Consider the following 24,705-nt stretch of genomic DNA (forward strand, 5'->3'; position numbering starts at 1 on the left):
ATTTAAATCACAGCTCCACTCACATCTGGTGCCCCCCCCCCAAGATTCTATCAAAAGCCCCTTTAACGCTTCCAACCTTACCCCGTAATTTACTGGTAATTTAATGGGTCAGAGTTGTGTGTGAATAAAGCCAAAACTGATTTACCGGGTAAAACTGACCCGGCTATTTACTGGTTCAAATCCTAGTTTAATACGCGGTAATTTATAGGGGCCGCTCTTATGCGAATAAAGCAAGGCATGCACCGGCTAAGGCATGCGTTTGTGTGATTATGTAAGACATTTGTAGTCTACGTTTAGCTCTTCCCCTGAAGTCTGGAAGTCTCTTCTCTGACTGAGTAACGTACTGAAATTGCATTTCTTCAGTAGTTTTCATAATGCTACTAACCACTGTAAGAACCACTAGTCCCGAAGCCATTGTTTGCTGTGCCTAATCGATTGTTTGACCAACAACTGTTTGACAGAAATTCTTCTATAGAGGTTTGATCAGTTCATGCTATGACATTTGCGTTACAGCCACCTGCAGGTGATATTAGGTACATCCATTCCGCTGTCGCTGGGTTAAAAGTGAAACAAAGCTGGCCCGGCGATTTACTGGGACTAATATGCCACACGGCTCTGATTCTTGTTTAACCCGAGACTGTGGTCCAAATAAATTACGGGGGCTTGGGTGTGAAAGGGGCTTTAGGTTCCTTACCCTTTTTAATATTGTGTTTATTTTCTCTGGGGTCACTTAAGAAAAGAAATCCACAATATCAATTTTCACTGCCGTCTTAGAATCTACCTCCCCAAAAACCAAAACAGTTGTACTCAGCCCTTGGTAAAAGCTGGGGGCATACCTGTTTATTGAGCAACTGAATACCGGCCCTTTATTTAGTTGCTTCAAGGAGGTAAATCCTTGAGAGTAGCATTTTTAAATACAATAACAGCAAAATCTATATTGTACTATTCATGCATAATTATCTCAGGTAGCTGTCTCTCAGGTCGTTTTGGGCCCCTTTCCTCTTTTATTCACTCATCTGTAAAATGAAATCCTTGGTGTGTCATTTCACAGTGCACTTAAATTGAATAAACAGGTGAGTTTTGTCACAAAGTCAAATTTCAGTTATGCAGTATTCCTAAGGTCAAATGATACATTTGACCTCAATCTCTCACTGCCATACTCCAGCCAGGATGTTTATGTTGCCAAACCATCCCCTGCTGTAAGTCCCAAAAATAAAGCTTAAGCCCAGAGGTGACCGAGCCTTTGGTGCCGCTGCCCATAGGCTCTGGGCTCTATTTTGTCTTTTATCATTGATTGATATGGACCACTGCACTTTTATTTTATCGCATCATATTTATACATCTAAGCTAAAGGGAACATAAAGACAAAAAAATGTGAAAACCTAAGAAATCCCTAAAAAACATACAAATGTACAAAGTAGAGAAAATCCAAACATTTAAATTGAATGTACTTTCTATTTATCATGACTGTGGGCGTCTTTATACACACAGATAATCTGACACATACTGAGGCTCAGAGCATTATTTTACACAATCGTGTCAAGATGGCTGCGAGAATACATTATAAAAATTATCCCATCAAGAGTAGACAGAAAAACAGATGCCAAGATCTGATTTTAATTGTCCAATTACACGGAGTAAGGCTGTTCCAGCCCACCCCGAACTAGGTTCTCCTCCCCAAATTCTGCTTTCAGGAAGGATCTTTTTTTTTTTTCTTTCTCCCTGTGAATCAGGGCTGAAAGAGTAGAGGTAACTGAGACATTGTGCATGCTTCCTCCTCTGAGAGCTGGTGTACACCACCACGCATGAATAACATTAACATCAAAGAGAATCTCTCTCTCAAACCAGCTGATCAAGCTGTATCATACGTTGCAGTGACAAGCCCATAACAAACCCCAGTCCTTCTGATTTTCTCTCTTTTTATCCTCTCATCTCAATCTACCAAGCACACACACACACACACACACACACACACCTAACATACATTGGTATTCTTCCAGTATAAGAAGGAAGATCCAAACACTTCAAAGAGGCAATTCAAGTAATGCAACCGCTACAAGTGCTACTACTTACAGACATGATAAGACAGCAGTGTTGAACATGAATGGCGCCGCCACACAGCATTCAAATACAAACACCCAAATAAAAGAAGAAATATAACCTGTGCGTTACTAAACTTGTTCAAATCTAGAAGTCTCCTGAAGCTCCTATTTCTATATGTATTTGTCAGCATCCATACATTTGTGTGAATACATATACTTAATAAATATAGGTAAACCCAACGAGAAACGGACGTTTTTCTCCCCGTAGGATCAGAAAAACGACTGAATATGTCTAATATTTGAGGTCTTCAAACACACACACACACACACAAGCAGAAGTGGAAAGAGGAGGAACAGCTTGTAGCTCTGCCACTCATTCACCCAAACCAACCCAACCAACCAAATGCCAAGCAAGCTTAAAAAAAACAACATAAAAAAGATGAACTTATTGAGGTCTCTATTTCCATGGCAACACAGAATAGTTTTGATGATGTTCCTTCCCAGTCGGCAGGCAGGGCTTGGCCGAATCACGGCACAGATTGGTGCTCCGTGGCTTGTTACTAAGGGTGGGTTTAGAACGTGCAGAGCGAGGGAGAGAGAAAGACAGAGAGAGAGAGAGAGAGAGAGAGAGAGAGAGAAAGAGGCGCAGATGGTTGGAAGAATTGCCACTTTGAAGAAAACCCCAACCTACACTCACAACTGAGTTCTGCAATATTGATTTGAATGGATGGAGGGGAAGAAAACCTAGTGGCCTATGAATAAGTAAGTAATGGTTAATATGGGCTAAATCAAAAGCCATTCAAACTGAATTGAATATGGGTTCTCAATGATGCAGAGGTCCAGTGCGCCTTTCTCTCTACATGAGGGCACAGCCAACCACGGTACTGAAGCCTCCTCGAGTCATGTCGCTAGCATCATCCATCTGAAAAACGCAGAAAGGAGACAGAAGAGCAAAAGAGGGAAATCAAAGATGAAAAATCTTCTCTGAATGAAACTCAATCTAATTTAAATGAGCCAAACCTCTTTGGTGAACGATTTGGTGAAATATTAATTGTTTTTTCACATTAGAAATGCAAGCGATATGTATTAAAAATGGGATGGTGATGGACAGAACCAGTAACCAATGTGAATTTCACAGTAGTAGCCAAACTACCACAACTTATTAGATTCCTGCAATGAGTGTTTGTGATTCTCGCTCGGCTTTTATAGTCCTAATTACAAATTTCTTCACAGCATTTGAGAGGCCCCAGTTCCTTTTAGATAAACATCATACAGTCATTAGAGGTTTTAATTTACTCAGCAGGCGTAGTTGGGCTAAAAAAAAATAAAACATCTTTTTCCAAAAAAAAAAAAAAAAAAAAGAAGAAGAAGGAAAAAAAAAACTCCCCAAAACTTATTTTTCCTTCTTGGCTCTCCTTTCCAGAACATCCTCCTCCTGCCTCGTCCCTCAACAGAGAGGAGCACAACAAACTGCGGGAAACAGCGCGGGAGCACAGGGCCCTGCCAGGCCCTGGCTAGCGGTGATTCGTGTTCGACACGGCAACACCGCTGTTCTGACAGGCACAGCTGAAGATGCCGGGGTTGATGGCATGGCATCACTTACAGTAGCACAAGTTCCTGCGCGCCGTCTCTCTGTCGTCTCGCCTTTCCTCACCTTTTTTTCCCCACCCCAAACTGCCATTCCCCACCCCTCTCTTACTTTCTCTCTGACCCTGCAACCCCTGAATCCCCCCAGCGCATGGCGACATGGCAGACAGGCAGCCACGCAGACAGGTGACCGTAAACAATTAATCAACATTGTGACACCTCTGCATCTGCCAGGCCCAATACAGGGAGGGGAGCTGTCAGCTAACAAAACAAAGCAGCCCCCGACACTCACTTCAGCACACACACACACGTGTATGTGTGTGTTTAGCAAGTGGCTCAGTAGCACATAAAGAATGTCACTCCAAAATGGTAGAGGCTTGTAGACATAAAATATTTACCACACACTCAACAGGGACCGATAAAAAAAAGAGCTTTAAACAAATATGTTGGTGTTTTTTTTCAGCCAGCGCTACATGTAATGCAATGCCTCTTGGCCGTTCCAGTGTAACATCACACATTGCCTGAATTAAATTTTAAAACTATTTCTCATTTTCAGTTACTTATTTTAAATTATGACAGTATCAATGGAAATGGACAAAAGGTTTTGGTGAATAATTTTGTGAAACCAAAGTTTCCCCCAACTTTGGTTATACAAAAGGATTTTGTCAACATTGACATAAGTTTTGAATCAGTTTTACTTGGACTAGGACTTTTTCTGTTTCCAATATTCCAATGTTTCCAATTTTGTCATGAAAACTAAAGTTCATATCTTTCAGCACTACATGGTTAGTTGAAAGACATGGTACAACTATGAAATAAATGTATAAGTTCCAAGGTAGAAAAAAAAGAAAGTTAGCCTGGAGTCCAAATTCTTGAAAAGTTATTGTTCGTCAACAACTCTGACCATAAAATCCATTATGGGTACTATATATTGAAAAATGAAATGTTTCATCTTATCAAATCTTTCATACACATGATACTGGACAACCTTGCTTAGTGAACATTTTAGTCTGAAAGTGCAAAACAGACAGAAATGTTTTGTGATTAACTCAACTATGTGAACATTTACAAAGAAATTACTTGAAGAGTTTCAGTCAGGCTTCAGAGCTCATCACAGCATGGAAACAGCTCTGGTAAAGGTCACTAATGATATTCTCATGGCTTCAGATAATGGACATGTCAGTATTCTTCCTGTTATATCTCAGTGCTGCATTTGATACAGTTGATAACAATATTTTCCAAGAAAGACTTGAACATATTAAAGGAACAGCATCAAGCTGGATATATATTATCTGTCTGACAGATTCCAGTTTGTTCATGTTAATAATAAATCTTCATCAAACTCCAGGGTCACCGGTGGAGTACCACAAGGTTTAGTCCTTGAGACAATTCTCTTTACTATATATACAAATATATATATTCTCAAATATCCTAGAGATTTTTTTGTAACATGCCATTAAGGCACTTTACAAAGTCAAATTCAATCATATCATCCAGACATATTGTTAAAAAGTTTCCTATCTAAGGAAACTCAGTAGATTGCATCAAGTCTTGACAAGCTGCATTCACTCCTCATGAAAGAGCATAGAGCTACAGTGGACAGTCATCTGCATTGTCAGTTGCTTTGCAGCAATCCCTCATACTGAGCATGCATGAAGCGACAGTGGAGAGGAAAACTTTCCTTTACCAGGGAGGAAAACCTCCGGCAGAACCAGAACCAGGCTCAGTGTGAACAATCATCTGGCGTGACCGACTGGGTGTTAGAAAAGACAGAGCAGAGACACAAAAGCACAGAAGCACACATTGATCCAGGAATCTTTTCTATGTTATATGGTAATAACAGATGATCTGTCTTCCCTGGATGATGTCACAGCTAACAGAACGTCAGACCAGGTGTACCTACTATGAAGAAAAAAAAAATGACAGAAAAAAAAGTTAAAAACTGACATAACAACAAACAATGCTAATTGAAAAAAAAATAGGCCCTGATGTCCCCCAGCAGCCTAAGCCTATAGCAACATAACTACAGAGATAGCTCAAGGTAACCTAAGCCACTCTAACTTTATGCTTTGTCACAAAGGAAAGTTTTAAGCCTAGTCTTAAAAGTAGACTGGGTGTCTGCCTCACGGACCAAAACTGGGAGTTGGTTCCACAGGAGAGGAGCCTGATAGCTGAAGGATCTGCCTCCCATTCTACTTTTAGAGACTCTAGGAACCACCAGCAGACCTGCAGTCTGAGAGCGAAGTGCTTTGTTAGGAACATACGAGGTAATCAGAGATCTGATATATGATGGAGCTTGATTATTAAGGGCTTTATACGTGAGAAGGAGAATTTTAAATTATATTCTTGATTTAACAGGAAGCCAATGAAGGGAAGCTAAAATTGGAGAAATATGATCCCTTTTGTTGATTTTCATCAGAGCTCTTGCTGACGGGACTATAAGTGAATATATGTTTGTCTGGTTGAGAAAAAGGCTTTTTACGCTATGTATTATGGGTTTGAAGACCTAATTTGATAATAACAATTGACTAAATGACTGCGCGATTGAGCTAGTCCAGGCTCTTTTTGGTAGGAATAAGCAGTGATCTGGGGACAACCTGGAATGGCTTTCCCTGCCAATGGCACAACAAGGTGCGAAGCCGTTGCTAAGAAGCAGCTTCTCTAGCACGTGCAAACAGAACAGCATAGCATGCATGTAAGTTTTTTACCATAATAAAACACATAAGAAAATATAATTTATGTCAAAGACAACAACAAAAAAAGTCCCATGATGAAACCTTGTTTCCTCCAGAGGGTTTGTATAACCTTGAGGCATGTGCTTAGTCTCATGCATGTCGAGGGTTTCTCATTGGTAAAAAATAGTCGGGGCCGGGCTTACAGATCAAACTAAACTGTTCTCCTCACTCATGGTTTGAATTTGAGCAGGATCAGGTTTAGTTCCTTTAAAGGACCAGCTGCACAGCCACACTGCACTGCAACACTTCCACACATCATTTTCCCCTATCAACTATCCACTCAGTTTTATTCAAATAAAGGAAGTTAAGCGCCATCCAAGTTTGAATGCCCTTTAAACAGTTTGACAGGTTACTGACTGGCTTCCACCAGAGATAGGTTTGTACACCATCTGTGAATGTCAAAAAGACAAATTGTACTTTCTAAAAAAACTATGAATGGCAATTCTGTCCTGTCTGTTGTTCTAAAGTCTGTTATAAACAAAGCTGAGTTGGACCGGAGTGTGAGTGCAAAACTATGATCACATTGGCTAAACACCAAGTCACATCAAATCCGATTTAGCATCCGGCTCCGATAGAGAATTGCAATGGCTTCTCTTCCTCAGGAAACTGAAACAGACTGGACTTTTGACTCAGCTGCTAATAAACTTTTATAGGGCTACGATAGAAAGCATCTTGTCTCAGCATAACAGTGTGGTATGGGAACTGCACCGCACAGGAGAAGAAGGACTTAGCACTGGTGGTGAGATCTGGGTTGTGAGATGTCATCTACAAGATCTGGACACAGTTTATACTGCATGAGTCCAGAAAGAGGGCAGACGCATTGCCACAGATCCCACCCACCAATCAGGTAAACGATATAGGAAAGTTAAATAACAACAATAAAATAAAAAATTAAAACAGCTTCTTTACCAAAACTGTGAGGACTATCACCCGCTGCTGAGCATCAATAAACCACCAGCCCAGTCTGTGGTCTGTTACATGGTTACAAACACACTCCTGGTAATGCCTAGTTGCACTCTCTAATTTCTCAGGGAATGTCTGGTTGGACATCCATCCATGCAGATTGCACAGTTCTGTAACCTAAATGTTTAAAATAATTTTATAGTATTTACTGCGGGCATGAGTGTATCAATGTTGGAGTGTTTCATGCAACAACACAGTAATCCATATTGTTTGTAAAAGGACTACTATCTTACTTTTTGACTCAGACATGAGTTTTATTAGACCATAAGGACTATTTACACACTTTAAGCTTTTCAGGAAGCATTGCTGGTCAGTGCATTCAACTAATTTCATGGAGAGAGAAAAAAGTCATGGAAACATTGTCTTGTGTCTGTGTGTTGTATGTGAAAAGTTTTTTTATAGTAACAGATAATGACAATAAAGATTCTTGATTGATAAATTAAGGGGAACTGAGAGTTATCAAACCCAAAGATTGGAATTTTGTTATCCATAAGCACCATTATATAATGAAACCAACACTGTTGGATTTTTTTTTTTTTGTAGTTAAAACTATTTTACCAACTTGCAATATAATTGGAATAAGACTGTCTTGTATTATTGTAACATTTGCATTGGAAACTATGTCATTAAATCTATTCTGTCATCATTATAGGATTGTATTAGTATTCATTTTATTTAGTGTGCATTTCTGTAAAAGTGGAGATTAATTGGACCTGTTGGTCTTGAAAAGTGCACTGATGTTACATTTGTTCTGAACTGACCCAATATGAGTAAAACTAAACTGAATTGAAGTGAATTACTGTGACACATTAAAATATTAAATTGATTCTGTTCCAGTTCTGGGAGCTGTCCATGAAGTGTCCATGGACAATTTTCCCTACAAAAAGAGGAAATCGGATTTCTTCTTATTGCACGGTTGACTTTATTCAATTAGTGGCACAACAGACTGTTTCTGGTTCAAACAGCAAGCTATATGATTCATGTAATTATAAAGAGACAAAGATGCAAACTTCTTCCCTTTTTCACCTAATTCAAAGTCTGAATACGGCCTGTTATCCCACACAAACGCTTCCTAGTGTGGAGGATGTTTTTGTCATATTCCTTCATTGTCCTAATCCAGTGCCCCTTCGCCCTGAGATTGTCCTGCAGGCGCACAATACGAGCATAGCTTCCAAGTGATGAATATCAGAGTTGCTGGTGGCCTTTTTTTCATAAGGGAAAATAAAAATATGGAGGAGAGATGGAGAGGTCAGTGGATGTGCTACCCGTCACTGAAGAGATATTACCAAAGGAAAAGAGGCTTAGGCTGCGATGAAAGACTTTACATGATGTTAAACCACACTTCAGCTAGAAATCACTTTTGGCGTGTATTTTAAAACTGATTTGGTACATATATTAGTATCATTCATCATTTTATTTATCTATTCTTGCATCTTTTTTTACATATAGATGCAGACAAGTCAAGTGTACCACTCCGCAAGCTGTCCTGGGGATTCTAACAACAATGCTACGGTACTGGGGAGCCACAGAGTTTTTAGAGTTGACTGGCCTTTTGTTTCAAGGGGCAGGGAGGGGGGGACTCATTACAATGCAATCTCAATGATAAGAACACTTCGGGGGTTCCACGAGGCCACGGAGGAGGGGTATTGTTCCTCACTCCATGCACACCTCGGTGTTTTTGCAAACCTACAGGAAGCGTAGCCTTCTGAGATGAACAGAGTCATAAAAGGATAAACGCTCACAATCCGAATATGTAGGCATCAGCAATGCTCACCTGGTGTGGAGAGGAAGGGAGGAGAAAAGGACAGGAGGGGGACAAAAACTTACTTAGAGGTTTAGATTAACCTGCCATTTTCGTAAAGGTAATCATTATGCTGCCAGTGGGAAACTTGTGGGATGCGAACTGAAAGCAGAACGCAAAGCTCTCACTGGATTTTGTTTGTTCTGAGCACAGTGGCCATTGGTACAAGCGGCAGGTGAGAGGGAACAGAGGTGGGTGAGGTGTTTACCGTGGGTTTTTTTTTTTTTTTTTTTTTTGGGTAAGAGGGTGGCTTTTTCCGGGGGCTTGTTTGGTGTTCGGGTTTGACTGCATCTCACACATCAAATTGAAGCAAAGTGTTACATGTGAATGTTGTGACAAATGAGACACATGACAGAAAACAGGAGTAGGTGAGAATTGGGAAACGGAGGGGAAGGCTTCCCCGGGGAATCTGTGTGTGTCGGTGTGTTGGTACGTATGTGTGCAAAGATCATGCATCTGTGTGGATGATTTATTCTTGCTGGAAATTATAAAGTAATATTATGCTTTCAGGTGACTTTGGGGCATTAGTTCCTACCGTAATCACTTTTCTAAGATTTGTCATTTGTATACCCCTGTTTGACTCGATTTATGTCTCTGATGTTTTACACCTTGTCTCAGATTCTCCTTGGAGACGAGGGTTAGGAAGTAAGAGCTAAAAGGTTGCCGGCTCATGGCAGAGAGCTCAGACGTCAGAGGTGGCATAATGATCACCTGAGTAAGATCTCAATCTGCAAACAGAGACAGGACAATCTAAACGATCTAAATCTTTAAAGTTAAAAGGTTAAATTCATCTAATTAGTAAAAATCAAATGTGTTGCATCATATATGGTTAACTACCACCAAATCTGCGCAAAGCTTTCACAATACACTTTGACATTGTTCTCAGGGGCTTTGGAAGAGAAATTGGCCCCCAGCAACACAGATCCTCCACCGTACTGAACAGTGGGTATAAGGGGCTTTCCACATAGTCACACTTTGATTCACACCAGAGCGTTTGATGTCAAAATGTTTAATGGCGCCACTGACCAAAGCAAACAAGGACATTTAAACATGTTCAACCTCTGCACGTTTATTTTTATGAGACGACAGAAATACTTGTTTTGGCATCAATCCCAAACAACCAGTTGGCATGTGGATGGTGATGGAGAAATGCATGTCACAGTTCCGGATGTAAGTTTTAATCATTGATCTGACTGTAGATATGGCCAAGTTTATAGAACTGCCTACTTATCATTTTTTTAAGCATTTTCTGTCTTATAAAGATTATCGCACATCTTTATCACATAGACATTTTCTTGTCTTTACCATTTTGAGGAGTGGCTAGGGGAAACGGACATCCATGTTGCATGAACTATGCATAACAGGGACACAGAAAGACACAGATCACTATTAAAGAGTTCTCGAGGTCTAAGTTAAAATAATGCAGTAATGCAATTTCACTTATTTTACTGGAATTGTGTCGCAAATTTGGCACCAGTGATTACTTTAAAAACAATTATTTATTAATGTAATAAATGTATTCAGTCTAAATTGCTTTTTTTTTTGGCTTTTTCTATATTCTTAAAATAGGTTTATGTTAAATTTGTTTTTACATATTTTCACCAGATTTGCCAGTACATTTGTGGGTTTTTAAGACATTGTGTCTTTGTACATATTGGTGATAATGTCTGATTCTTCCAACTAACAAGAGTCAATAAGGTATAATGCGTTAATCGTGTAATTATGTAGTTAATGTCATATCCTTGGGAGGTCATGGTATCTCACCTCGATTTAAACATACAGACCTGTTTTAGAAGTAACCTGTTAACAGCACAAAAACATATAAAAACAGATATAAATATGAATACCTGCAGAAGATTTTCTGGGCAATTGCTTCAGCTAAGAATCTGTTGTATTCAATCTGTAGCGTCTAGTTAAAAAAAACCTCCACGTCACACTTTCATCAACATTCTGTAATCATAATGTGGAAATTGACATCAGTCTATAGATGTAGCCCTGATCCAGAGAGAGCTTTTTGTTCATTTGAATTAAGTTCCAAGGATTTGTAAAGGTATCAAACTGAGTGCAGATCAGTGTTTGGTGTGGTCATTAGGGTCTGGAAGACCAGTCAGTGATGAAAGACCATGATGGAAATTGGACAGCGATCCCACTTGCTCATAAAAAACGTTGACCACACTTTCATCACCTCACTAGGCTCTGTCTCTCTGCACTCCTTTAATGTTCAGCAAATGCCACCAGGGTCTTCTTTTATCCAAAGATTAAAAGATGACCACAGACCTTAGAAATGTTGGAAACAAGGCTTTATTAGTTTTGAATCTGTTTGTGAGACTCAGCATGAGTTATCACTTAGAAGGAATAAAGCAACCGGTAAATACAAAGAATGACCAAAAATATCTTGTTGTATATATATATAACAATTTTATATATTGCAACAACTCAAAGTCGCAGGTCCATTTTGATTCAACTTTCATATTGTATTTCACTGGGCCTCTATAAATTAAATTTATATTTATAAAAATGAAGGTAGTTTTATGTTCAGACTTCCTTGAAGGTATCCATCTGAGGAAAGAACAGCCTTCCAAAGCTAAATGTAGAATAAATGAGTGACTCAAAGGTAAATGTAGTGGCCTGTCACTTCTTGCTCCCACCTGCTCTGTCCTGCTAGGACAAACATTTAGGCTGCCTAATTATCCATACAGATATAATTGGTCCACCTCCATGTACAGTGACCCTTGTGTTTTTTTTTGTGTGTGTTTTTTTTTTTTTTTTTTGGTGTGTGTGTATGCGTGGGCATGCACACGCGTGAATGCTTGCATGTGTGCAAATCAAGTTTTCACCTTGACGGCCCAAGCTTTAATTAAATTAAAGCAAAGGTGTTAAAGCTGTTGATTGTCACTGTGAGCGGGTGAGGAGCACATAATACAATGCATATCAATGCAAACATGAGTGACTGCAGTCCCCTAGGTGTCAGCCAAATGAGTGTGAATATTCAGCTTTTTCCCCTTCACTTAACTCTCATTTCACTCTGGTGACATTTTATTAGCAGGCTCCTTGGCAGTCCTATTAGCCTAGCAGCCTGCAAAAAATATGGCATGTTTGTACTCTTCATTATATGCAAATACAAAAAGATGCAACCCCAATATAAAAAAAACAACATTCCTCTTTTTCTTGAGTTGTTTATGTGGGTGTGTTGCTACAAAACAGTTTGTTAGTGAATTTCCAATAAAGACCTCACTATGGTAACCTGGCCAGTCAGATTGATAATGTGTAGCACTCTAGTTCTGCACATGATCAATTTTTGCCTGCTGTATTTGAATCAGTTTGGGAAAAGGAGGGAATTTCAGCATAACTCTAAAAGCTGATTGGGCAAAGTGATACCTAGTGCCCGCCTACCAATGTTTGGTTGTAGCCATTCACGTATCAAACTAAAATAAACCAGCACACATCACGAGGAAGCACAAGAAGCTAAGCTAAAGAGAGATGCTGCACACATGATTTCCGTGGTAGTTTTCCTCCATTTCTGGGTCTGAGCTATATGTCCCGCCCTAGTCATTTATGTCCAATGAAAGCGAGGATCGTCACACGTGTGGCTTTGTTTACAAATTGTAGTTCACTTGCAAAAAGTATGATGTGAAAGCAAACTGCTAACCTTGCCAGCAAGCTGAATTCTCACAGTATTTTTGTGTTCCCAAACACACAAGAATCCATCTTGTCCCACTCTCGTTCTGTTCGAGAAGTAATCCAGTGCGGGTCGGCCAATCAGATTGCAGTATTATGGTTTGAGGTGGGACAGAGAGCTGTAACGAAATAAACATGGCAGCACAGGAAGACGCATGCGTAGCTGCCGCTGTCACATCTGTTTTGTCAAAATCAGCAGGTTTCATCTTTGAAAAGCACCTTGTGTATTTATTGAATGGCTTATGTCATTTTTATTTGCCGAAATGTCCCTCTTTTCCCTGAACTGGGAGCAGGCCCAGATTTATTATGTGTAGAACCGAGAGTGCTACACATAATCAATACGGCTCGCCAGGTTAGCAAACTGCACTAAATGGAAAAAAAGAATAAAGTCTGCTTTTGGTCTGGACCAAAGGACTTTCCTGATGTGAATACACTCTAAGTTTTGGAATGGCCAAAGTTCAGAACTAAATCTGAATATTTGGGCTCACGGAAAGAACCGCGAACAAGACATCTGCTCACCACCTGACATATTTGGAGAAGAGTTGGTGAATATTTCCAAGTGAATATCTGGCATGCTGATGGACTACTAGTAGAGAAGTATGTTGAATCAAAAGGTGATTCAGAAAGAAATATTAGCCTAAAGGTGTGCGCACTTATGCAACCAGGTAGTAGCAGCTTCTTTATGTTTATTATGTTCCCCTCTCAAATATTTGTTGGTTTGCTGTTGAACTGTACAAGACAAATAAGAAAGGTGAAAAGTGGATTATTATACTTTCATAAAAACATTTCGCCACTTGATTTGTTCATTTCACTGAACATTGAGAGGACCCAAAGTTCAAAGTACCTTATCGTTGAGGCTGGCCGATTTAGGCTAATAATTTCACTCTTTGTAGTAGTCAGACATAAATGCAGTCCCCTCCAAGCTTGGAAGGGACTGTCAATAATTTGTTTTAACTGAAGCAAAGATTTTTCAAAACTGGATAAAATTAGCACTTGAAAGCCAGATGTCTTTCTTTATTAATATCAGTAGAAATATTTAGACGGAGGCCTGTTTCACCCACAGCCTCCTCTAGGCATCCACCCGAGCCCTTTTCTTTATGTCAGGGCAGACCGGTACTCATTCCTGGGCTGTCAATCCCTTCCTCGGACAACCTCTCCCTTCCTCTACACTAGATATTGATTCAACTGAAAACAAGTTGCCAATCCAAATAAACACCATGTCAAGTAGCCATCCAAGCAGACAGAAATATCAGCCCAGCATGATACCTTAGGGCAAAACGCCACAGGGGCACTGGTGCTCCTGGCCACACTGGGGGTCCACAGAGGCCAGTGAGGTGTATGCATGTGTGGACACGGGCGCACCTCTTATGCTCATCCATGCATGTATGAGTGGCTAATCATGTGTGGTCTCGTGACCCCGCGCAGGACATTTATCTGGTCAATAAGTGTCGTCGTTGTTATTGTAGGCAATGTACTGTATGATAAGCAGTTCTGAAAAGACTTGATTTGCTCATGTGGGGGGAACCTGCAGATCACCTTCTGCTGGTAACATAACATGACATGACTCTGTGATGACCTTTCTGCTGTTATGACAGCCATGTGTTCATACATAAAGGTGCTAATGTTTTTTTAAAAAAAAAAAAAAAAACAACACACATAATAGCAACAAAGATTTTTACTGCAAAGTAAAACGCAAAAGGGTTTTAATTTTGGAAACTGGCATCCCCGGTACGTGGGGGCTTGGCAAAGTATTCATACTTATTTACCTTTTTTTATATTTTCACGGTGAAACCATAAACTTCAAACATTTTTTTTAGACTTTATATGATAGACCAAAACAAAGTAGTTCATAACAGTGGAAGAAGCATCATACAGCAGCTATTTGCACAACTGCTGTTGGGCCCAGCCTCAACGTACTGCAGTCCCTTGTAATGTGATGATCCCCTAATCAGAATAGGAAGAACTGAGGAAAACGTTCTCCGTGACAGATAAACAGCTGTTGAAAGAAATAGATCCTATGTTGTTTTTTTTAAACACCACTGTTTGTGTTTCAAATGAGAGAAAGGCCCCCACCCCCCAAAAAAAGAAAATATCTTTTTGGCTGTGAAGAGCAGTCTGATTCAAGGTCTAAGATGTGCCCTGTAATAACCTAAGATTCCTAAGATTTAATGCATTCAAAATATATGATTGCAATAAAAAATGGACACTACTTTTAAACATATTTATTACATTTATTGAAATGTTGTTGAAAGGTTCATTTATTTCAGTAACTAAGTGAAACACATCCAAATGAATTACTCATAGACAAATGTTTTAAAGACTAAATATCTGTTAATTGTGTCGATTTTTACCTTACAGCTTATGAAAACTTGGGATTTAAGATTTGAATATTACAACAGACCAATAAAAAACATTTTTAATACAGAAATATGGGCTTAATTAAAAGTATATTTGATACCCGCTGAAAGCTAATTCCCAAAAGGTACTTTTAATCTGAAAAACTAGCCTGATTGGAACACACATTCTAATTTATCAAATATGACTTTATTATGGATTCCAAAAGTTTGCTGAGCTCCAAATAGGCGGATGACTATTCACTTCAAAGTGCAAGATTTGATCTCTGTTGCCATCCATCTAATTAAAAAGATTTAATAACAGTTCTAGTGGTGTAAGCATTACATGGAGTGACAATCTCTGTAACGTCACCTGTCGGATAAATTATGATTTCAAATAAATTTAAAGTCATGATGTATGTCTTTTGGAAAAAGTCAGTTTTCATAGGGTTCATATCACTACAAGGTCTTTCATTACGCCATTGCATTTTTCAGAAACTCTTTATATCTTTACATGGGCCAAAAAAAGAGGATCTATCCTTCAGGGGACTTATTTCAATCTGACAACAGTCATTTCCTCTTCTTGTAATTTGAGCTGAGGTGATTTGGGGTCAGGACACAAGAGGGACCCCCTTGGGAACCGTGTGGACCCAGAACCCCCTACTTGTATCTTGATGTGGTCTCCCCTGGCCACCATGAAGTAGAGAGGCCACATCTAATCGCTCGTACCCCACTGAGTGTCAGCACAGCCGCAACGCACCAGGGACACAGAAAAACCGACAGGCAGAACTTGTGGTCTGCCGGGCAAAGGAAAATGTGCGCTGGTTGGGGAGGGGGTCTCAGCGCCGAGGCTCTCATGGTGTTTTTAAGGTCATGCTAATTGCCATGTACTTGCAAGCATGCTTTCAGTCTGCTGCAGTTTTGTTGAGGAGGAAGCTGGAAATGATAGGGGTGGAGGCGGTGGAGGTACAGGTGTGAAACTTTAATTAAATACCACTGCAAAGGTTAATGCACAGAACGACAGGACTGCAGTCACTGTTAAGTGGAGCACATTTAAATGTGGCCAAGAATATACTCATCAACGTACACGGAGAGGAAGTGGAACAGAAAAAAAAAAGGCTCAGTCCGATTTATTTCACGCATGAAGTGCAGGAACCTGGAAGAGAGTGATATTGTAATTGACTCAAACTAGAGAATCTTTGTTCAGAAATAGAATTAAAATCAATCGGTTAAAGGTTACTATTTGGGATTGATAGTCTACTGAGTCAAATTTGACTCAAAATAATGAAGGCTTTAGTTGGCAAGGTCTCTATGGGATTATCTGCATATTTTATCCCATATGCTAGGTGTGAACTCTAGCATATGGAAAACGTATTAAAACATATATTCAATGTTAGATGGAAGTGTATTGTTTCTACGGAGCAGCACAAAACCCTTGGCGAGTGTGTGTGCATGTGTGTGATGGAAGGGCTTGGGCATTCAAGTGCATGTGTGTGACCCTTGATAATTAGTACCATCTGCCATATTAGAACACCTTTGGAGAGACAGGTGATGTTAATAAAGCAAGATGAACAATTTGGCTTGGATTTTCCGAGGAATAACAAAGGCAGGACTTTGCTGTTAAGAAGTTGAATGAGACACTAAGAGACATAATGTTAATGTGTGCAAGCCTGGAAAGTACCCAATACAGGCTTTAATCTGTTGTCAATATTAATTCCGTTTTCATAACTTTGAAATTTTAAGGTTTAGAATATGTTAGTTTGTCATATACAGTTTATTATCATCATCATTATTATCATCATCATCATCATCATCATCATCATCATCATTATTATTATTATTATTATTATTATTATTATTATTATTATTATTATTATTGTTGTTGTTATTATTACTATTTATTCATGCTGCAGGGGATGGAAGCCGAAACCGAGATCCTTATTTGTACCCACAGGCTTGGCCAATAAACTCACCCTTGAAAGGCTGTCAACATCTTGTGTATGCTGTTTTCAGTCACAGAATAAACAGTAACAACAGATAATTTTATGTCAGTACAGGCAAACTTGTTCGGCGAGGGCTACGTTGAATCCCCCCACTTTCAATGAGGCTTGCGTGTGCTGGCCGCGCCAAGTAATAAAAATTCGGAGGTGCACGACCCCACGCCGCAGCAGCTCGCAGGGCCCGCACTCGGGGGTGGGTACAGCATGATTGTGTAGCCTTTGGCACATGCAGCCTCGCACCCTGTTCAATGAGGTGAGTATAAACCTAGCTTTAGCTTACCCAGAGAGGTAACCTGACCGAGACCTTTGTTATTGTGCTTATTCTGTCTCCTAAGACTCATCCATGCCTTTTCCTTCCAGAAAGCTCCAACTCGGTTATCAGACCATCACCTTGGTTGTACTCTGTTCCTGTATTCTTGGAAAGATCCAGATTTCCCAGACTGTGTATTGAAAAGCCCTCCTGACACTGCTAGTCTCTCCCACTCTGGTTCTCTGAAAAATGTCTCTCATTCCTTGCTGGACCATCGCCTGCCCGTCCACCCTCTGATGTGTTTCTTCACCTGCTATTCACCACAAGCCACTATTCAGCCTGTCATCCGCAGCTCTCTGCGCACCAACTCACTCTTCTCCAGGACTCACCTACTCACCCTGCCCATAAGTCAGCCATCTCACCAGTCAATGTGTTTGTCGTCAGTGCTCCTCCTGGAGCCCTCCCAGTTTACCCAGGACCCTTTTTACAAGCCAGTCAATAGCTCCATCTGAAAACGTCTAATTGGAGCTCCTAATTCCTGCTCCTAGCTCCTGTTCCTTGACCTTTAATGAGTTCAACAGTAAGAACACTATCGTGGGGAGGAAAGGAACTTCGGACTGCTGTGCCGATTTTGGATAACTACGACATCATTACGTGACAGGAATGCACATGGCCGATGCGAGTAAAATCCAGGCCTACAGTCATCTGAAAATGAACTACAAAGTGTGCGGTCTCTTCTCTCGAGACATTTGTGCTAATTTCTGTGCTTGGGCTGTGCTTATACTTCATGTCACGTAAACGATTGTGGGATTGCTCATAGCTCCTGGGGTTCCTATGCTAAGGTAGCTGTGAGAGGAACCATACAGGCTCATTTTCCTTCCTCCTTTCTTACTGACTGCACAATTCAAACAGCATTTATCATGGCGACCGTTGACCCACCTCTGCTTCGGCTAAAGAGGCCATACCCAAAAGAGGTATTCGGATGAAGCCCACAAAAGTGTTAAATTACACCTCTGATTCCATGCTTGTTGTCCCATTCAGATCTGTTATGGTAAAAACAAATGTGACAGAAGACAATTTATGATGTAAAATCTAAATTTATCTCCCATGCGTGGAGGAAATAGGGAATCTCCTCTACTTCTACATTGTTTGCTACCCTCAGGTGGCTGGGCTAGCATGAGCAGCCAGCAAAAAGCTCTATGTAGAACAGCACAACAAGCTTTGATTCAAACTTACCAGTCTGAAAATGCTGTGAACACACACACACACACACACACACACACACACACACACACACACACACACACACACACACACACCTATCCTAATATAGCGCCGGAAGTAAGATTTGGTCATCATGCAGCTGCTATTTAGGGTCCATTCAGCATCTCTTTGTTCGTTCAGAGATCCAGGCTCTTGGCTTTGACTCCACATTGGAAAACTGAAAAATGTTAACCTTTTTCCTAAAGCAATCATGAGAACAAGTGATAGTTGCATGTTTGCACCATGTTTAAACTTTTAAAAACAAAAGAACAGAAAACAAAGGCAAAGTTGTGGAGGAAGGCGGTGTAAATAGAACAGTTATGTCACTCTTTCAAGTCCCATAGACAGTGGTGGGCAGAGTCGTGCTAATGCGCAAAAAGATAATTGCAGAGTTAACTTTTCGTTCATCGCATTATTATTCAAGCTTAGAAACTGAGTCAATTTTATTGGGTTTTGATACGTGTAAGTACAATAACAACATTCACAAGACATTGATCATTTACATCATTGTGCTGTGTACAGGCATCCATTGTTTTACATTGTGGTGGGTTGGCTGTTTTGGGCTTGTCTATTTTCATAGCGCTGATTGCTTGTTTCTCTCTCAAGAACTGGCAACACTGGCTTCCAGCCCACTCACACCTGTTCTTTTTGATGCTGCTGCCTGGTCACAGAAGGATAGATAGAATATTCTTCTCAAATGCTTCCACTGCTGATGCATGTTTGCCGATCCCCTCAAACACGCAGCTCTGCACACGTTCGTCATGCACCATGTGTGTGCATGCAGAATCGTTTGTCTGAAGACATGCAGACTGAGTGACAGCTGTTGGTTCACGGCTAGCTTTAGCCTCCTTATTTATCGTTGGTTTAACGGTAGTGAATCATTTTTTTTTTTTTGCGGAATATAACTTACTGGTTAGCTGTGTCCACTACTGGTAATACAGAATAGAGAAAACTGAATGGCTTAAAAAATGTGACCCAAATGGAAAATAAAGGTATCAGCACCTGGACAAACTGTATTCAGATTTGTTCTGCTAGAGACTCTAAGTACACAACAAAATTGATTTAATGGCTCAAAAGGTTGATCTTGTATGGTATGTCCCCTTTAAGCTTTTTCAGATTTTGTCATGAAATAACCACAAACTTCATTTGCAGGGATTATAAACGAGGCATCAACAAAAGGAACACATAACTGTGAGGGCAAGGCAAGCTTATTTGTATACTATTCATAAAAATGGTCATTTAAAATGCTTTATCAAATGATATAAAAAACAGTGGTGGACAAACTACATTAAAGACAAGAACTATTTTCTAAAAACAACAGTCAAATTTAAGCTTTTTATAAACAGAAATACTAAAATGTGTACTAAATAACTGCCTTAGACATGATAAAAATAAGCTGATAAAGCTATCTTTAACATTTATGAGTAAGCTGCAGTAAACAATAATGTTTTCAGTCCTGATTTATAATAGCTAACAATTTCTGCACATGCCCAACCAACAACTCTGCAAGGTATTTAAGTCCAAGAGCGTTCAGCACCTTGTAGAGTTTAAAGAGTTGAAATCCCATTCTTTTAGCAACAGGGAGCCATGATTTAAAGACTGGTGTAGCACAAATAAAAGCTGCAGTCTGATTTCTTTTTTTTTTATTTATTTATTTATTTTTTTGCAATAATCTTTCACTGAAAATAAAAGCATGCGCCAGCATTTTGGTATCCTAAATTTGATGGAAAAACCCTTTATTCTGGCAAATCAAGCGTGAAAGGTTGAAATGGGAAATGATTCATCGTTTACAAATTATTTACAAGTAGACAACCTTCATAGCACGTCATTAACTTGTACTCAGCTCAAGGCAATGCGTTGTAGAATCGTTCGCTGCACTACCTACAGTGGCGTCTCTTTTGTTATATGTTTACCAGCATAAGCTCACTCAGAGCGGATGCAGGGAGCCCTCTGTGAACAGTAATTCAAGTGTGGCCATTGATTCACATAAAAGTTAAGTCTAGATAACAACTGGAGCATTCTAACACATAAATGTGCTTAGATTTAAGTAATTCTACCGTTGTTCTCTCTGCATATTTTTTGTGACACTACATAGTAGTCTTGAGTCGAACAAGTTTCTTTCGCAATTGCCCCGCATTTAGTTTCATCCTGATTCTCATTAACTCTGATGGGCTTCTCTCTACCTGTCAAAAAAGTATCCCCACAGCATGATGCTACCGCCACAATGTTTCATGGTGGCTAGAGGACGGTCAGCGTGATGTGCAGTGTTAGTTTTCCGCCACTCATAGAATGTTGCAAGTAGGCAAAAAGTACCAATCTGGTCTCATTTAACCACGGCATCTTATTTAACATGTTTGCTGTGTTGTATAGACGACTTGAGGTAATTGCTAAACAGAACACTGTGTCTGCTTCAATTATCTTTTCTTTCCATTCTTCCATTAGAATGGATTTGTGGAGTGCCTGGCTAATAGTTGATCCCTTGACAGTTTTTCTTACCTGCTCCCCCAGAGTACCCCAAGATGTTCAAAACCTGGGATATTGCTGTGACAGCTAGATCATTGTAGGCAATTGAATCCACTGGAATTTATTTACGAGTATCAGACTACAGGGGGCTTCGCAGAAATTTAAGCAAGATTTTTCAGTTTTGTTTGCAAAAAGCGTGGACCTCTTTCCTTTAATGTCACAATTATGCACTATTTGATCTTGAGGTACCATATATGATTTTAAATAACATATTAAAGTTTGTGCTTGTAATGGGGGGGGGGGGGGTTGAATTTGAAAATATTGGCTTGAAATTTGCTTGCAAAAATAAGAACACAGTTATCTTTGGGGAACTGCAGGCTGGAAAAGAAGCTCTGGGACCAATTCAGCACAACAAAGACATTCATCGAACAAAAAAAAAAAAGAGAGAAAGATACACACTGCCTGAAACCACCAAATCAAATATATCCTCATGAGATAGAATGAAAGAGAGCACCCTTTCATCTCACATCTCAAATTAGGCAAAGCACATATCTTATTTGTTTTGGTAGAATAACATACATGAAAAGAGCATGTGCAAAAAATTCCACCGAAAGTGCCTATGATGGAATTGAATCTCAGCAGCGTAGCGGCCATTGTGCATGATGAACCATGATGATCCCGTGCAGTTTCCAAGCTGTGGTTCTGGTTATTCACACCCCACCCAAACATGCTACTGCACTCAAGGCACTAATTGGGTATTCATGTGGTGTTTTGTTTGTTTATCACTGTGTTACCACTGCAAGTCTTGGTTCAACACGTCTCATTTTCAGAGCCGACATGAAAGCCAGAGACAGTAGAATTTTCTGCGCTATATTTATGCCACGGAGCCTAATCTCAGTTAACACAAACTCTTCCCAGTCCTCTTTTGCTCTGAATTACCACCCGCAGTGGTTTTGTCCTCTCACAACCATCTCCCCCACCCATTTTTTTCGTCTTTAATAATTCATAATACGCTCAAGATGCACTGTATCTTTGTGTTTGTAGAGGAATAAGGCCGAAGACAGCAAATCTGATCATGAGCCTTACACACTGAGCAGGTGAGAGTGATAAACTTCGCGTGTGCTCTTTTTCAGGTTGTTTTTGTCCACATATTATGTTTTAAAGACTTGGTTGCCCTTTCGTCTTCCACATTCCTGATATTGTCTAAGAGTCGAATGCACTACAACGCTTCTTCCATGTCTTTGTTAATCCACAAAAGTGCACATTCCACACTATCAATCCACTTTTAATACACCCGCTGTCTTTTGCTGTTTTTTAGGGTTTTGAGTTTCGTGTATGCCTAAGCCGTTGCCCGACGGAGAACTGCATCTGGCCGCTTTCAGACTCACAGCTTGTGCTTCCCTCTAAACTCCCTCACCTCCATCTTTTCCCCCTCTCCTCTGCCTCTTCGTTGTCCTGAGCTTCCATGTTACAGCCGCCAGTCCCGGCAACCACTGCCGCCATTTTCCCAACCACAGAACACGATCCCTATCAGACGAAAAGCGTATGAGATACAGAAATGCTTCTATGTTGCAGGACTGGAAAGTGAAATATGTTGCTTTCAGTGATGAATGGCATCAGAACTGGTTGCATTGGGTTTTGGCGAATGGTATACAATTGCTCATCCCACTTTTCAGTTTTCTATTTTGTTTTAAATAAAATATATGGAAAAGCTCTCAACAAGTGGGTATTCAGTGAGCTAATAATTCTAGTTGATACCTGACAGCCACTCTTCTTTATTTCACCTTTATTATTTTTGTATGGTGAGATATCAAGCATTTTAAAGGGCTTCATAATATTAAGGAATATTTCTCAAAAGAAGTACAAGCCCTGGTCCACGCTATGTAGTCAGACTGCCATATTTTTAATTTTATGTTTTTTATATATTTTATCATACTATTTTAAAATGATATGCCTTTAAGCTGTTGCCACTTGCACATTCAAGTATCGTAAATTTAACGGTCCATCGTTACGTTTAAGTATTTCCTTAAGGATGATGTCCTTCATCGAAATAAAAGAAAACCTGGTGTATTGCAGCTTGCTGAGATTAAAAGATGTAAAGTGTGGTAAAAAAAAATTTGAGCTAATTATTATTATTATGATTAAATTTCATGCACTACAGTATTCAGTGTTGGAGCACATCAGACAATACATACATCTTTAAAGGCCTGACAGGACCCAATGCTTTTCAAAATCACCTGTATTTAGTCTCCTTTACACCTATGAGGGAACAGTGTGACAGCAGCTTTAAAACCTACTAAAAAAAAAAAATGAAAGAAAACGTGAACTCCTCAACCCCAGCATCAAGACCCTGTAAGCCTGTAAGGATTGAGAAAGTATATAGAATGTAGCTACCTCAAGAGTAATATGTATCTTAGGCTAGAAAGGTCAACCTTTTCTTGTTCAATATTTGAAATATTTGTTTCCAAGAAAGACATGATATCTGACCCATTGCCATTCATTACCGCTTTATAAACCCTTGATTGCACTTGTTCTACCAGTATCGGTGCAATGACTGATTAGATTTGGGGGGTGATTACTTTTTCCCCAGGGCCAAGTTGGTTTGGATAGTTCCAATCTTCTCTTTGATAAATGAGATCGCCATTAGAAAACAGCTTTCATGCAGTTGCTCGTGTTAACCTTATCCGATATCAAAATGGGTTTGATGATTTGATATGTTTAAAAGTAACAAAAGAGTCAAACAAATTTTTACGGCACACACCATCTCTAATAAACATCAATGTGACTTAAGTGGACTTAGATGCTGCAACTCCAAAATACATTTGGTTTCACTGAGTAAAAGGGAAATGTTTCCAATGTGTTATACCTAGAATAAATACCGTTTAGTTGTTTTTAACAAATTCGAATCAACTTCATAAACTTGACTGATGAATCTTTTTGTTTTTGCATCCTTCAGTAAAAGGGCTTTATAGGTGCTTTCACAATAACCCCATTTGATCTCTTATTCCCATATATAGCCATCCACATGTAGGTCAAATAGGTAAAAAACAAATTAGTCGCAAACACCTTAGTTCAGTATCGACAGTATTTGAAATTATTTTGACTTTTAATTACCCCTTTGAATGTTTCCTCCTTGGATGTAATTTGGTTGGGATACCTATGAACCGAGCTGAGCAGAAAGACCATGCTGATATACAATATAATCTTCAGAGGGGTAGGAAGACTATAATCTATCATATGTCATAAAGGACTGCAACAAAGAAAGGGAAAAAAAATCTTGTCGTTGATGAGTGTGAAAGCAATTCTCCTTACTAAATGTGAAAAGAACTGGGGGAGCCTTTTAATGGTTACACACTCATCCTCTCTCCACACTAATCTCAACTGCTGTTTCCTCCCAATTAGCAGAGCCTGCACTGCCTCTCATCATTTCCTCTGTTTATTGATGAATTGAGTTCCCTATGAAACTCGGCTGCTTTCCTACACAGCCACAAAAAAAAAACATTGATGTACGTATTTATAAAGCACCAGAATGTATCTTCTGGTCACCTTAGCTCCTTGTGACTGGCTCCATTTATACCAGCAGATTATAC

At 39.7% G+C, this 24,705-nt stretch overlaps 1 long non-coding RNA gene across 3 annotated transcripts in view; it reads right to left on the minus strand.

Moving 5' to 3' along the window:
* Positions 1-24,705, minus strand: part of LOC118563703 — a 99,740-nt gene that overhangs the window by 45,718 nt on the left and 29,317 nt on the right. The window contains exon 2 of one of the 3 annotated variants that reach the window (XR_004931367.1): positions 22,533-22,642. The exons of the other annotated variants lie outside the window; for them this stretch is intronic. This is a non-coding gene — a long non-coding RNA (uncharacterized LOC118563703). The remainder of the gene's footprint in view (positions 1-22,532; positions 22,643-24,705) is intronic. 3 annotated transcript variants of the gene reach the window in all.

This window comes from Fundulus heteroclitus, chromosome 7 (genome assembly GCF_011125445.2).
Source record: "Fundulus heteroclitus isolate FHET01 chromosome 7, MU-UCD_Fhet_4.1, whole genome shotgun sequence".
Classification (NCBI taxonomy): domain Eukaryota; kingdom Metazoa; phylum Chordata; class Actinopteri; order Cyprinodontiformes; family Fundulidae; genus Fundulus; species Fundulus heteroclitus.